This window comes from Malania oleifera, chromosome 3, assembly GCF_029873635.1.
Source record: "Malania oleifera isolate guangnan ecotype guangnan chromosome 3, ASM2987363v1, whole genome shotgun sequence".
In the NCBI taxonomy this organism is placed as follows: Eukaryota; Viridiplantae; Streptophyta; class Magnoliopsida; order Santalales; family Ximeniaceae; genus Malania; species Malania oleifera.
Genome location: NC_080419.1, coordinates 125,785,454 through 125,796,995, shown reverse-complemented (window position 1 = coordinate 125,796,995; position 11,542 = coordinate 125,785,454).

The window sequence follows — 11,542 nt, the reverse complement described above, 5'->3', positions numbered from 1 at the left end:
CACAGGTAAAAAGAGCTAGAAAAAAAAGATTTAGTATTTGGACAGATTTTGAGTTGATTGAAAGTGGAGATAAACAATATGCTCAATGTAAGTATTGTCCTAAGAAATATCTTTACCATAGTAAGAACTCTGGGACATCAAACTTACATTGTCATATGAAAAAATGCATGGGAAAGAAAAATAGTGATTTGAAACAAATGCTAATGAGTCAAGGTGATGGAAAGTTGTCTTTGCATACACGAAAACTTGATCAAGTTGTACAACGTAGGAAGTTGGCAATGGCAATTGTGAGACACAATTTGCCATTTTCTTTTGTTGAGTATGAAGGAATTCATGAATGGGCTTTAGAATTAAATCCAGAGACAAAATTTGTGACAAGAAATACTGTAAAAGCTGATGTTATGAGGGTTTTTTTCAAGGAAAAAGAGCACATTCGTGAGCTTTTATTGAATAATTCTAGTAGAATTTCTCTTACTTCGAACTTATGGACTTCGTTAAATACTGATGGCTATTTATGTTTAACTGCACATTTTGTGGATAAAAATTGGAAGCTTCAGAAGAAAGTATTGAGTTTTTCAAGCATGCCTCCTCCACACACTGATCTAGCACTTAGTAACAAAGTCATGGACTTATTGGTGAATTGGGGTATAGACAAAAAGCTATTTTCCATAACATTGGACAATGCTACATCCAATGACTGTTTTGTAGAGTTTTTGAAGTCTAATTTGAACTTGAAAAATGCTTTGGTAAGGGAAGGAAAATTTTTTCATGTTCGTTGTTGCACTCACATATTGAATCTCATTGACCAAGATGGCCTAAAATTATCTCATTTCGCTGTGGACAAAATACGAGATTATGTCAAATATGTGAAGCATTCACAACATCGAAAGTTTAGATTTCATGAATGTTGTGAAAAGGTGAGAGTGCCACGTGTGAGAGGATTTCACCAAGATTGTCCTACTAGGTGGAATTCTACTTATATGATGCTTGAAAGTGCTTTATACTATAGAGATGCTATTTGCCAATTCAAGTTTAGTGAGGAGAATTTCAAGTTTTGCCCAAACGATGATGAATGGAAGGAAATTGAGAAAATTGCTAGTTTCTTGAAGGTTTTTTATGACTTGACAAATCTTTTTTCTGGGACATCTTATCCAACTGCAAATTTGTACTTTCAAGGAGTATGGAAGGTACAAGTAACTTTACTTAATGCAGCATTGGGTGATGATATCTTTTTAAAGAATGTGGCTACTCAAATGCAAGGGAAATTTGACAAATACTGGTCAGATTATAGTAAAATTTTGGCAATGGCTGTTATTCTGGATCCTCGTTTCAAGATACAATTTGTATCTTTTTGTTTAAAAGAAGTGCAACCAATGTCTTGGAAAGATCGAGTAAACGACATCCAGCGTGAGATGCATTCACTTTTTGATGAGTATGTGAAGCACCACTCCCCTTCGACTTCTAATAAAATGCCTTCCTTTGAAGCATCTATTAGTCATGATCGTGGTCATATGACACCTATTGCAACATCAGTTGACGTGACACTAAAAGTAAGATTTTTTTTTAAGTCCAAATTTTATTTACTTTTATTATGCATCTATAGAATTTTTATATTTCTATTGTTATATACTTGTTTTTAGGGTTTTAAAGCTTTTGCTAAGGAAGATGAAGAAGCTCCAATGTCAGAACTAGAAATGTTTTTTAGAGAGAGGATGGTAGATTGTGATAAAGAATTGGATATTTTGGACTTTTGGAGGAGTCATGAATATAGGTATCCGATTCTTTCTCGAATGGCAAGAGATATCTTATCAATTCCAATATCAACTGTTGCATCGGAATCAGCATTTAGTATTGGAGGAAAAGTGATAAATATGTCACGTAGTTCTCTTACTCCTGATAATGCTGAAACTATCATTTTAACTCGTGATTGGCTGTATAGTCGAGGAGGTATGCTTATTTAATTATATTTCTATGTTATTATAAATACTATGTATTATGCAATATTTATTTATATTTTAAAATTTGAATGCAGTTGAAGAATTTGTAGATAAGGAAGAACTTACTGAAGATATTGCTCAAGTTGAAAGAGCAGGTCGTACCTCATCTAGTGTATCATCTTGCTCTATTTGACCTTATTTGAATATTACTACACTAGCATAGGTTGTGCAGCTAGTGCTTCTATTTATCTTTGAAAATTATGTAGTCGATAAATTATTATTTATTTGTTGTTTTAACTTGTAGTGTTGAATAAATTATTTGTAATTTTTTTTCCAGTTTGATAACTTGTAACTTTTGAGATGTTAATTAATAAGTTCAATTTATGTTATTCAATTAATAACTTAAATTATATTTTGAATTCTTTCATGATAGGCACACGAGGAGAAGAAGATGAAAGCTTTGATGTCACAAATGAAAGCATTTCAATTAATTCAAGGCATTCAAATAATTTTGAAGTTATTTGAAGGATGGATTGAGATTTTTTTTAGTTTGTTGATAGTTTTATTTTGAGAGATTCACACGATTTGAAAATAGTTGTATTTAAAGAAACTCACATGCTGTAAGAACAATTATAATGTTTAGATTTTAGACTCACACGAGTCACACAGTTTGAGTTTTTATTTTGAGTTGGATTGAGATTAATTTATTGTGTTTTACTGTTTACAGCTTTACTTGCATGAATTAGGAGTTGTTAATTAGTATAAATGATTGAATGATTGATATAGTTACTAAAAAAGTTAATACACAAACTAATTGCAAGTTATCGTATACAATTTAAATTATTATGACAAAAATAAATTATTAATAAAATTATATTCGAGAATGGCGGATTATCCGCCCATCCGCCATGAATTATCCGACCCGAAACCGCCTAATCCGCCACTTAAACGAGTCGAATATGGATTATGATTTTTTCACCCGATAATCCGCCTTATCCGCCACGGATAAACCGACCCGATCCGCTTTGCCAGATCTAGATTGCACGATCAGTTATCACCCGAGGAAGGCTAATGTGGTAGCTGATGCGTTGAGTCGGAAGTCAGGGCCTACGGCTATATCTACGGTTGTAACTCAATGTCACATCAGACGGGATTTGGAGAGCTCAGGTATAGAGTTGGTGGTGGGTGATCATCAGGCTTATCTTATTGGTTTGTTGGTCCAACCGACTTTGTTTGAACTTATAAAAGCCGCGCAGGCTAGTGATGCAGAGTTGACAGAGGTTATGGAAAAGGTACAACAAGAACTGACTACAGAGTTTAACATCTCTGAGGGAGGTGTGCTGAGGTTTGGTACCAGAGTGTGTGTTCCGAACAATGATGAGATCAGAAGGACGATTCTAGAGGAGGCGAATCGTTCTATGTTTACGGTACATCCTGGTAGTACGAAGATGTATCGGGACTTGCGTGAGACCTTCTAGTGGTCTGGTATGAAGAGGCAGATTGCTCAGTTTGTGGAGCAGTGTTTGACGTGTCAGCAGGTGAAAGCTGAACATCAGAGGCCTACAGGGCTGTTGCAGCCTTTGCCTATTCCAATGTAGAAATGAGAGCATATTTCCATGGATTTTGTGACCGGATTGCCGCCAACGCTTCACGGGCAGAATGCTATCTGCGCGATCGTGGATAAATTCACGAAATCTGTTCATTTCATACCGATGAAAGTTAGCTATCCTTTGAGTAGGCTAGCAGATTTGTATGTGCATGAGATTGTGAGAATGCATGGGATACCGGTGTCCATAGTATCAGATCGGGACTCGAGGTTTACTTCCCGATTCTAGATGAGCTTGCAGGAGGCATTGGGGACGAAGCTTACTTTCAGTACAGCATTCCACCCCCAGACTGATGGACAATCGGAGAGGATGATACAGATTTTGGAAGATATGTTGCGAGCTTGTGTGTTAGACTTCGGTGGTAACTGGATACAGTTTATGCCACTTGTGAAGTTTGCTTATAACAACAGCTTCCAATATAGTATCGGTATGACACCGTTTGAGGCTTTGTATGGTCGGAGGTGTCGATCTCTTTTGTGTTGGGATGAGGTTGGTGAACGTCAGGTGTTAGGACCTAAACTTGTGTAGCGGGCATCTGAGAATGTGGGTTTGATCTGAGAGAGGATTAAATCGGTTCAGAGTCGACAGAAGAGTTATGCAGATGTTCGCCGCCGTGAGTTAGAGTTTGAAGTGGGAGGTAAGGTATTTCTACGTATTGCTCCGATGAAAGGAGTGATGAGATTCGACAGGAAGGGCAAGCTGAGCCTGAGGTATATCGGACCATTCGAAGTACTTGAGCGAGTGGGTCTGGTAGCCCACAGAGTTGCATTACCTCCAGCACTTTCGAGGGTCCATGATGTGTTTCACGTCTCCATGTTGAGGAGGTACGTGTTGGATCCTTCACATGTGATTAGTAATAATGAGTTGGAAATTGGGGATACTTTAGCGTATGAGGAGATACCTATTCAGGTTCTGGACCGTAAAGTTCAGAAACTTCGTACCAGAGAGATACCATTAGTGAAGGTATTATGGCGAAACCACGAGGTTAAGGAAGCTTCTTGGGAACTGGAAACGAAAATACGCCGGAAGTATCCACAGTTATTTTGAACACTTGTACATGATCCTACTATGGGTTGGGATAGGTGGTTAGTCTTCGGGAGTGTGAGTATTGTGAACTCCTGAGACTGTTGTATATGTAACCACGGTATTCCTCCGCCATAAGTGAGGGTATGTATGTGTATGTGTATGATGGTACTGTGCTGTGATGATCGCTAGTTCGCTCTTAAGTTGTGTCTAGGTGTATGTGTATGATGGGGCTGTGCTGTGATGATCGCCAGTTCGCTCTTGAGTTGTGTCTAGGTGTATGTGTATGATGGGACTGTGCTGTGATGATCGCCAATTCGCTCTTGAGTTGTGTCTATGTGTATGTGTATGATGGGATTGCGCTGTGATGATCGCCAATTCGCTCTTGAGTTGTGTCTATGTATTTGATTGTATGTATGAATCTGGAATAAGAGATAACAAATTTCGAGAACAAAATTTTTGTAAGGATTGGAGATTGTAAAAACCCAAAATATGAAAAATGGGTTTAAATATTAAGAGGGGCAAAATTGAAAATTTTCGAGTCAATGGCTATAAAAGGAAATTTTTATTACTTCTTCACTAAGTAAAGTCAATCATATTCTCTCTCTCTCTAAACTCTCTGTACTCTCTCCTTCTCTCTAGAATTCTTCACCAATCGTTGACGGAATCGAAAAACGGAAGTTACCACGAGGATCGTGGAAGGATTCTCTACAACTTTTACGGATCAAAATCTCGTTTCGGAGATTTTCAGGTTTTGGCGTAAAATCGAGGTAAGGCTCGGTTTTTAATTCTGATCCGGTAGTTTTGTAGGTATAAGTCTTGTGAGTATATTCTGTACTATGATTTGTAGGTTTTGAAACTCGGTTCGCTGTTTAGGAACCTTGGAGTTCGGGATTTGCTTACGGGGTTAAGGTAAGGAGAACTATGTTTATATTGGTTATTTTTGAAATCGGACTCGGTGGAACTGTGGTCCACGGTCCTGTGTGTGTTTTGGCTACTCATTTGGGGGGATCTAACGAGGAAAACTATGGGTTTTTCATTATTACAGTTTTAGGAAAAAGGGGGCAACAGGCTGAATCCCGGGTTTTGTTGAAAACTGAGTATATGTGTGATTTATACTATGATATTGGGATGATCGTGCCTTGACTTTGTTTAAACTGTATTTGTTTGGAAAACCATGATTTAGATTACCAAATGAGTGTGGTTTGTTTGGTTATATGAGCATGCATGTGTGTGTGATATGTTGAAGTGCTAGTAGGAACTCAGTTCCAAAATTGTTCCAAGTACTGAGAGTGGTCGGCTCTATATCCGAGGGCGTGTGTATCGCCAACCATGTTGGTAAGAGTGGTCGGCTCTATATCCGAGGGCGTGAGCCTATTCCGGTAAATCAGGCCGAAGGGTGTGGATCCACCAGTTAGCGCTGGTACGATGCCATAGGAGTCGAAGACTAGCCATATGCCGGTGGCGCCATGCTTCGGGGGTTGGCTACAGGCCAACGCCGAAATGCAGGACCAGCTTCGGGCCGATGGGTGTGATGACACCGAGTTACTGATCATGTGTGTGTATTGTTACGGGGCTGCGTATAAATAGTCGTCTTGTGCGTGCGTGTGTGCACTGTGTAAATTAGAACTAGATTGCATTCAACTGCTTGTATGTTGTGTCATGATAACACTCAAATGTCACACACCGATATAACCTGTGTTCTTCCTTACTAAGAGGTGTCTCACCCCTACTGTACGTACATTTTTACAGGTCCTTCGGATAACCGGAACTAGCGTCCTGGTGTAGGGAGCGTAGTGGCCGGTGTACTATGTTAGCGCTTGGGTAAGTGCTAGGACTGTAGTCTTGTTAGGTTGCCATTTTGAGTTGTATTTGGGCACCCAGTTTGTCTGTTTTGTTAGAGCCATGTTCTGCTCTTGTATAGACTTTAGTATGGTATTGCATATGTTGATATAGAATGACTTTTTCTGCTGCGTATATGATTATGATTGGATGTGTTTAGGGTGCTTGGGAACCCCACGAGGTTGGACCCTCATCCTTTATACTGTATCTGTGATGATTTGTATAATACAAGGACAGGTTAGATTATATTTTCACCTTCGAGTCCCATTTCCGGGTTTGGGGCCTGACATTGCTAAATTTGAATTCTTGGTGTATTGACTTAATGATATTTGAGGCTTATTTATAGAATTGAAAAGGTATGTAACTTGATCCCCAAGGGACTTGGAGTATTCCCCAAGTTTTTACAAAGTTTGAGCCCTAAGCAAACCATTTAAAAAATGTTTCCGTTGAGGTTTTTTTAAAATTCTGTTCGTGGCAGTCGCCTGCCACAATTTGGCAGTTGTCTTCCATGTTATTTTTAAAGGGACAGTAGGGTGGCAGTTGCCTGGCTTGACCACTCAGGCGCCTGTGATGGTTCAGGCAGTCTACTGGCGAAACATAATGCAGTTGTCAACTTCGAGCACCTTTCAGTCTTTCGATCGTAACTTTTTCTATGTAACTTTAAATTTAATGATCTTGGTGTTGAATGAAAGCTAAGAGAAAATCCTAAAACTTTTATGTTGAACACTTTTTAAAATAAAGAGTTTTTGATAGAGAAAAATGCACCTCAATACGAATGTAGAAAAATTAACAGCATTTGAAAAATCTTCTTTTTGGTGCTTTTCATTCCAAAATTGATTCTAACCTTTTTGAAATAATTTTTGACCTTATAAAAATTTTTTTCAAGTATGTTGAAAGGTATCTAGGTCGAATAAATTTACCTAAAAGTTTCATGCATTCATATTGAAATTCTTTGAAGTACTTACATGAAATTTCTTATAAACTCTTGCAAATTTTCAATTCTTGAATTCTTGGAGGTCTTTATGCTTGCTTCATCTTTCTTTGAGCTTTCATCAAGTTCTATTTAATCTTCATGCTCTCATGATCTTCAAGCTTTATCTTTAAATCCATTTTTGAATCCATGCTTTAAGTTTCATATTGATCATCCTTCTTTGAAGTACAAGCTTTCAAGAATTCTTTAACCTAACATTTATCAGTGAATGCTGAAAATACATTATTTAAACAAAGCATGTTAAGTTCTACTTGTTTGTTAGCATCAAAACAAGATATTAAGCCTTGTAAGGCCAACAGGGAGCAGTTGGAACTCACAAGCGAGAAGGAGATTGTTGAGAATTCCACTTGTGAGTTTGTCTCACAATGGAAAAATTAAGTGGATGATGGGTGCTTATATATATGGTTGGACCCAAGACCCAATATGCTTAAACTTTTGGGTCAAGTTGGTGTTCACCAATGTATATCAAGCCCACCCATGGGCTCCTTCAATGCTAACATAGGCGACTATGGTCATTACTATATCAGACTTCAATAAGGAGTCTCTAATTGTAATGAAATTAATTTTAACATTGGTTTTTTGAAAGGTGGATCAAAGTAGATTATGTCGTTTTTGGAAAATATATCGTTCCCGCTTATTGTGTCAAATTGTTGATGAAAAATTGGCCTAATTCAGACTCCAATCCTTATATCAGCATTCATCTGCTGCACTTGCAATTATAGAATAGAAGAAGAGCTTGTGAGACTCCCAATGACCTTTGGGGAAGCCTTCTCTAATACTAAAAATGAGAAAATAAAACATGGTTGATTGATGTCACTTGTTGCTTAGGTAGAGAGTACTTACCTTTCTTGCCCTTCCGGTCTCCTTTTATGGGCATATAACAAGAGAACTAATACAAATTAATAAACAAGGGAATTACCTTTAATCTTAAGGAGAGACTATATATTATCACGATTCGTTTCTCTAATAAGTGACGAGAAAATTAGAAATTAATTACTCTGGCAAAATGGACACACTTATAGGTTTAGAAAAATTAAACAGTAATTATTGCCTAAACAGTTAATAGTATAACAATTGACCATCATTGTATAAAGAAAATTTATCATTTTAATTACTATAATGCCTGAAGAAATACTTTGACGATGATAGTCAAGTAGTGTCAAAATATTTTACTATATATAAAATTAAACATTTAAAAATATTATAATCTTTGAAATCACAAGACCAAAAAAGTAAAACTAAATAATTGAGTCAAAATTTAGTAATAGAAAAAGAGAAAATGATTGAAGGCTGATGTGCCCTTTCCCTTGCATCATCATAATAAATTAATAGGTAAATAGAATCAAATTAACTTTATTGTAGAACCAATCATGTTCAAGCACATTAGTATTGGTGGGGCCCTTTGAACTAATTTATTCACTCACATGCCATTCAAGTCTAGAACATACACTTGAAGTTTAGAGTTTGATTTTTTAGATTTAAATTTAGATAAATTTATTCAATACTATACAAAATATTTTTGACTTCTTTATAAATGAAACAATCTGAATTCATTACTTAAAATTTGTACTTCAAACACAGTCATATGATAACATCACATTTGCTGTTAATATTTATTTTTAATATATTATATGTGAAGAAATAAATTTTAAACTCATAATTTGGTGATAAAAAAAGTGTCGTTGTAAAATAATTTTTTGACTATTTGGTGATCTATGTGTTTACTAGAGATTTGGGGAAAAAAATTTAGTCTTAATTTTTTAAATATTAAAAGACAGCTCAGTGCATAAAGCTTTCATGTATACAGGGTTCGAGAAAGGGACAAACCACAATGAGTTTATAGTAGTATACATCATTCCCTTACATTTTTGCAAGAGATTATATTTGAAATGCATCTTCTTATCATATTTTTTTTCAAAAAAATTATGTGTAAATATTTTTAAATAAAAAAATAAAAGTATTATTTTTTATAATTTATTAAAATTTTAAAAATAAAAAATAGAAAACTATTTTCAAGAATTAAATACACCATAAAACCTCCTATCACAAATATGAGCACCAAAACTATAAATACGTGGTTATTGAGGAAAGAAAAAAAATATATAGTAAATTCATGAACAAATTTTGATTTGACACACTATTAATATTTAGTTTTTCTTAATTTTTAATCATATAAAAATAAACTTTTATTTTTAATAGATTCTAATGTAGAAAAAAAATATAATGAAAAATGTGTTTCCTCTTTATTTTCCTTTCTTTTCATTTTTTCAAGTAAAATCATTTATCCAAATGACCGTGAAAGAAAAAAAAAAACATTAGGGGTCATTTTTAAAAATATATATTTTTATTTTTGAAGTAAAATAGTTTTTATTTTGAACATTCTTTCGATATTTTTGATTTTTTTTTTATTTGTTAAATAAGGTGGTAACGAATGTTATTTTCATAACAGCTTGAAGATTAATATCACACCCCAAACCCGCAGATGGGCCTCAAGTATGATTTTAGTAACCTAACTTGTCTCTATATCAACTTAAACATACATGATACTACACTGAATGAGGGTTTGACACCGTGGAGTACACATACACCTTATACACATTCACATACATATCCATACTAATCAAATATACAGCAAAAAATGTTCTTTTTATACATACATTATACCATACAAGAGTTTATACAAAACTAGAATACACGTTCCCAAAATTACAGTACATACTCTGGGTGTCTACAAAACCCAATAATGAAAACACGGTTACAAAACTCGTACTTACACAGGTACTAAACGTAGCTAACCGACACCCCCGCTTCCGGACGCTAGGATGTTAGTTTCGGTTATCCGAAGGAGCTGAAAAATATTTGTATATTCGGGGTGAAACACCTCTTAATAAGGAAGAAAATAAGTTATATCAGTGTGTGGCATATGAGTGTTATTTGGGCGTAAAACATAACACAATACAATACAGCACGATATAGTTCAATACAATTCCAGTATTTTTTACAAATTCGTTCTAGTACATACGATACCCAAACATACGGTCAGTGTTGTTACACTAAGCAAACAATTACCCTATGATAACCGAAGCCTCACAATGATAACGTTGCCAATACGAGCATCTAATAACCAACGATATCTGAAGTCTCACAGCGATATCATTGCCACTATGGTGTAGCGCACACCCATTGGTGACTAGCCAGAAAGAGCATGCGATATTTCACACCCTCGGATATAGAGTCAGACACTCTCGCCCACAGTAATTAGCCGAGACATGGCGTCAGCGTATGGTAATTAGCCACTCGTAACTAATTCAGCGTATTGTAATTAGCCACCCCTACCTCATTTATAAAACTTGGAAAAATTTTGGAACTCATATCCTTATACTCATCAGTGTACGGTAATTAGTCACCCTTAACCATTTTACAAAACCTGAAATATTTTACATACAACAGTTCATTCCACACTTATTTGAGTATACAAATATGAGTACGATCATCACAATACTACAGTTTAAATACAACATACGATTTTTTCAACAAAATAGAGATGATACCCGAACCCCCCAAATTTTTTCAAAAACTGCAACCCAAAAATCCTGAATTTTTACTCGATAGATTTTCCCAAATAAGTAACCAAAACATACATACGATCGTAAACTACAGGTTTACCGATCTTGATTTCAAAAATAACTGATATAAATAGAATCCCCTACCTTTTCCCGAATACCAAACTGCGAACTCAACGACTCCAAAACTACGAATCGAGTTCCCAAATCCTAAACATCCAAGAACTATACTTTACTACAATTCTTACTACTACACACATATACCGAAACAAAACTGAAATTGAACCCTTACCTCGGTTTTGGGTCAAAATCAAAAAATCCTCAAAATGACTTTTCGATCCACTATTCTCAAAGAGATTCCTCCCCCGATCTATGCAGTAACGTCGGATTGTCGAATCAGGCGACAAACAGCGAAGAATTGAAAAAAGAAAGAGAGATCTTGTTGGTTCTAGAGAGAGAGAGAGAGAGAGAGAGAGTTTGAAGTTTCTTAGTAACTAAGCAAAGTAATAGGATATTTATAACCACTTTGACCAGGCCAACCTCGTCGATGAATCGGCGCCTTCGTCGACGAATCATCCA